The sequence below is a fragment of the Lethenteron reissneri genome, chromosome 2 (assembly GCF_015708825.2).
Source record: "Lethenteron reissneri isolate LAM-NWPU_2019-01 chromosome 2, ASM1570882v1, whole genome shotgun sequence".
In the NCBI taxonomy this organism is placed as follows: domain Eukaryota; kingdom Metazoa; phylum Chordata; class Hyperoartia; order Petromyzontiformes; family Petromyzontidae; genus Lethenteron; species Lethenteron reissneri.
In genome coordinates, this window is record NC_083780.1 from 6,565,684 (window position 1) to 6,571,454 (window position 5,771).

Sequence of the window (5,771 nt, forward strand, 5' to 3'; positions counted from 1 at the left end):
TCTTTTTTGTTATTTTTCTCTCTGCGGGCGATTCGCGATGGGTTCTGTGGGGGGGGGGGAGGGGGTCGGCGCGGCATCACGTGACCTCGCGACGATGGCTCGTGAAGAGTGACCGGTAGAGGCGAGCGAGTGACTCGCATCTCACGTCGAGATGCGGTGGGGAGGGGAGGGGAGGCGGCATTCCTGGGCCCCGAGGGTAATAACAACAACATCATCATCATCATCATCATATGTCGGGGACGGGCAGATGTGTTTCGGTTATTTGTTCACCCTTCCTGAACTGTTCTCGTGAGTTTTTATGTCGTTTTGTTGTGGCAACGTTCTTACCCCGTGCTCCCTACTGGGCATCTGTGATAGAGAGAGAGAGAGAGAAAAGCTTTATACCTTATCGGATTCCTCCAGGATCAATACATTTTATGATTCTGAATAAAGACCAGATGACTCGCGGGGGGCGGGCGGGGGGGGGGTGGACACGGGAAGAGCCGTGCACTGTGTGGAACAGAATAAACGTCACCATTTACAACTCTAAACATTAAAAGAGAGAAACTAAAGCGATGAAAGCGACGCGAGGGGTAACAGGGAGAGAGAGGAGAGAGAGAGCGAGCGAGAGATTAGGAAAGAGGCAGACTAGGGGGGGGTGGGGCAGAGATGTGCGCAGATGTACACAGGGAGAAAGGAGGAATGGGGTTCGCCCAGGAGTTGTGACGCGCGCGGTGCGATGTAATGGTATTCGCACGCAATTTGCGGGCGCTCTTGAAATATTGAGCGTTTGTAGCGATTTACAAGAAAAATGTCTCTCCTTGTTATTTTTTGGTGCCAAGACCCTCCCCACCCCCCCCCCCCCCCCGGGTTAGAGGAAGAGCACACGGCGTAATATGTCAACGCGGTTTTTATTGACGACGTATCCGTTACGCAAACCACGCTGAAATGATTGGATTGAAGAAGAAAAAGAGAGCGAGAGAGCGAGAGAGAGACAGAGAAACGAAAATTTCGGAGAGGGGACGGGGGGAGTTTCGAGTGGCGTGAAGGAGTTGCCACAGTCTGATGCGCTCTCGAATCAAAACAACGACGACAACAAGAGAGAGAGAGAGAGGGGGGGAGGTGGGTGAGAGAGAGAGAGAGACAATATGAACGGGGAGCAAGGGACAGCAACCGGGAGAGATAACACGCACCCACACACACACACACGCGGCACACACAGAGAGCGAGAGAGAGCGAGCTGGGTGGGGGGAAATAAGACAGAGAGAGAGCGGGGGGCGCGGTGCGGGGAGGAGAATAGAGACGAGGTCACAACATCGGGAATGGGGAACGGCGCGGGGAGCTTAACAGTTCGCGCGCGCACGCGGTTATCTGCACGCGCGCGCGTCCGCGTGAGCGAGCGCACGCGCGTGGAGCCGCGCGCTCTGTCGCGGTGCTCAGATTTAATTTACTGATAGAGAAGCGGCGGTGGTGGCGGCACGCTGGGCGTTTCGCCTCCTCCTCCGCCTCTGCCTCCTCCGCCTCCGCCACCACCAACCTCGTCGCCGTCGTCGCGAGCCAAGGGGTTCAGGCGCCACCCGCGCCTTTCTCTGTGTGTGTGTGTGATAGTGTGTGTGATAGTGTGTGTGTGTGATAATGTGTGTGTGTGGTAGTGTGTGTGTGCTAGTGTGTGTGTGATAGTGTATGTGGTATGGTGTGTGATAGTGTGTGTGTGTGTGGTATGGTGTGTGTGTGCGTGGGGAGCGGTAGTGTAGCGGTTAGCGCGCTGCGCTATGAACCTGGCGACCCGGGTTCGATTCCCGCTCACGGCTAACACCAGTGACGATTATCTGAACCGGTCCTGGGCCTCCCCTAGGTCGACTCAGCCTCAAATAGTACCTGGTGCGGTGTGTAATCATCGTCGCTGGGGGGAGACAAAGGCGGCCGAGCGTGTGCCACAGTGCCGGCCTTCATAAGTTGTCCCCTAACAGCACTTGCCCCAACAGTCTTTTTAAAGGCTACACGGGGGCTCTTTGTCTCTGTGTGCGTGCGTGTGTATGTATATATGTGTAAATGTGATTGCGTGTATTTGTGGGGGTTTTTTCTCCCTTTGCTTTACGAAGAGAACACAATCATCGTCTGGCTCTAATCAACACTTTAAAAAAAAACACCCTCAAATTACCACAACAAAATAATCATAAACGACAGTACGGCTCGTTAGGATGCAGTGCGATGCTCCTTGATGTAACACAATTTTTGTTCCTGAGTAGAAAGTGTTATTTGCTAATTGCTTATACCTCAAAAGTATAGAAAATGGCTATTATTCCCTCACAAACTTTGCTTTTGTGACCAGGACTTTAAGTGAAGGAATTATACAAATGCACACGTTTTCTCATTGAAAATAGATACAATTAAAAATATCACTGTCCTGGTGACAAAAGCAACGTTTGTGGGGAATAATAGCCATTTTCTGTACCTTTGAAGCATAAGCAATTAGGAAATAACACTTACTACCCAGGAACAAAATAAAATTGTTCCATAGTGTTATTAATGGAGTGGATTATTAACTTTCCTTTTGTGTCCTGGTCCCAAAAACAGGTTTGTGTGGAATAATATACATTTTCTGTACTTTTGAGGCATAATCAACGAGAAAATAACACTTACTACCCGGGAACAAAATGTTTAATTTTTTTGTTACTGCGTAATTGAAAGCGTCTCGTCAATGGGCGGAGTTTGGGTGGGGGGAGTCTCCCCACCCTCACCCAAACCAGGCACCGTTATTAATTTATTTTCAGTAGTTTACAAAAAATATTATTAATGTATTAATTCTGTTCACTAATGTGGGGGACAAATCGAACCCTTGACCCACCCCCACCCTCTCAAATATAGAAGTCAAGCACCGCCTACCTATGGACTCTCGTCAGTGTACACGAGGCCCAAAATTGTAGCTCGCGTGGTTCTCAGCAGTCAAATGATTGCGAATATTACAAAGACCTCCATCGAGAATATGTATGTAGTGTAATAGCGCCGGTTGGTGGACAGCAGCGGCAACTGTGGTGGACAGACAGCACACACGCCGGTGGCGGTGTGCTGGCAAAGAGGAGGAAATCTCGGGAAAAGAGTCACAGAGGACCCCATCTGGAGACCCCTGGAACCAGAGGTCGCAACCGGATACCCGATACCCTTACCCTACCCGTACCCGGCCGGATACAGGTAGGGTACGGATACGCGTTTGCGACCCTGGTGCGGCCGGGTACGGGTACGGGTAGGCCATGAGTCACTGGTGAGTAACCGTTTGTCACTCATTTCCCAACATCTTGTCTCTTCTCACAATTCAAGTTCCTAGAATCAACCCACCCGCGCCTGCAACATGGCTTCATCCCAGAGGTCGCAACCGGGTACCCGATGCCCGTACCCTACCTGTACCCGGCCGGGTACGGGTAGGGTACGGGTACGGTCGGGTACGGGTACGGGTACCCGTTTGCGACCCTGGTGCGGCCGGGTATGGGTAAGGAATCAAACCCCGTTTGCGACCTCTGCCTGGAACCTGCTAGTGTGTTCTAGAAGGGAGGCGCGGTCAGGGCGGAGCCAGGTTGCGCTGGGAGCATAAAAGGAGCCCAGAGCGGGGAGCTCGAGGCTGCCGGTTCTGGGAATGGACTCGTCTCGCCGTTTCTGTCGTCTCGTCGCCGTCGTCGCTGCTGCCTCCGCTAATTATTGCCCTACAAGATAGTTGTTCTTCTTGGTTCTTTCGGTAAAGTCATGTAGAATGGAAATAATAAAATAATAAAAATAAAACATAATAAAATACAATTCTCACGACGTTTCGGCCACAACGCAAGCAGCCGTCCTCAGGTGAAGAAGCAGCCATCCTCAGGTGAAGAACAGGGCTGTCGGTAAGACAGCGCTGTCTTTCCAACAGCCCTGTTCTTCACCTGAGGACGGCTGCTTGCGTTGTGGCCGATACGTCGTGAGAATTGTATTTTATTACGTGTTATTTTATTATTTTATTATTTCCCTTCTACGTGACTTTCCCGAAAGAACCAAGAAGATGAATTGCTGCAGTCACGAAAGCTTTAAATCGAAAGATAGTTGTTGGCTATCTCAGTCAGCACCGTCAGTGTTAGACGGCTGGTGTTGTGTACAGGCTAGGTTAAGCTACTGTTGACAGTGTGCGGACGAGACCCAGGAAGTTGTTTAATAAAGAAGGTGCCACCTAAAAACTTTGTATCACTGACACTACATTTACAAGGTAAGGCCCCACTGAGCTGCTATATAGTAGATGTTTTTTCAGAAGACACCTGGCCACAAATGATTTCTCAACGAAGTGGCTTATCGCGTGGAAATGTATAGCAGCCAAATACTCTAAACGCGTGATGTCGATTCTAAATGTGCAGGGTAAAACCCCAGAGGACCCGGAGAAAATTCCACACGACCACGGGTAGAGAGACATGCAAACTCCAATATACAACAGGCGTCAGGGTCGGGATCGAACCCACAATCCCATGTATATCAGGCGAGGGAGTTACGATCCCAGTATAGTGCACGGCTTCCCAACACGCTACGAATTGCCGCATTTACAATCGTACTGCCCATTCAAATGCAAATGAGCTCGTTCCCCACGCTGCACGCACCTGATGCGTGTTAAACACGTGCTCGCGTGACGCGCTAATAAATAAACAGCTGTCTGCGTTAATAGAGAGCCCTTTCAAATTAAGATCGAGATCTCAGATTGGTTGTGCGCGCACGTGATCCGCGTGACAGCAGGCAGCGTTAATTGCCTTGGGTGTCACGTGGGGGGGTGGGGGGGCTCGACAATCATCAGGCGCGTGCAGCGTGTGGGAAGAGTATATATTTTTTTACGAATGGGGAGGAGTGAATTGGTAAACGCAGAGAGAGGTAGCGTGGTGATGGCTCGCGTGGGCTGGAGTTTGGGAAATCCTGATTATAGTGTCAAAGGAATGAGGAATCACGCGAGAGATTTATTGGCGAGCCTCATATAGAAGATGTATCGAGGCGAAATAAATACCGAATGGGGCTTCATAGGGGAGCTTTAGAGAATGGAAGCCGTAGCCCCCAGGCTATGGGAAATCCGTCAAGGAGGATACCCACTATCTATAATCATAAAATGAAGTCTCACGCTGCAGACGAACAGTCCATATCCAAAGTTCATCATGGGGCCTCATAAAATGTCCATGGGAAGAGGCGTGCGTTGATGATTCATCGCAGCAAAAACACCTGTTGCAATTCCTCATTTCAGAAGGGTGCACGAGGCGTCTCGTGAAGATGATTAAAGGAAATGGATCATCATGCGCGAGCCACCCCAGTGGATGAGTCAACGTTTGGTCAACGCTGACAATGTGGATTACAAAACACGGGGGCTTTCGCGACCAATATTATTCATAATTAAAGGTTTTTGGGTAAGATCGCCAAAGTATAAATGTGTCTTAACCCTCCACCATCCGCCAATGCAGTAATGTTTGTCACGTATACAAAACGTGTCAATTAGTAACTACTCCAGCCCACCAGTGTGTTGTCGAGTAATTCCACAATTGTAAATGTTGTGTATTTACTCTCCAACACACCGGTGGGCTGAAGTAGTAACTAATTGGCACGTTTTGTTTACGTGACAAACCTTAATGGCTGTGTCGGGTGGTGGAGGGTTACGGCACATTTATACTTACACCCCAAATCCATTATTATGGTTTACAACCGTTCTACCGACAACTTTGACTCGACTCTAGATTTGAAGTTTTCGTGACTGCAAGGATTCATACTCTTTGGTTTTTTCGGTAAAGTCACGTAGGTAAAAAATT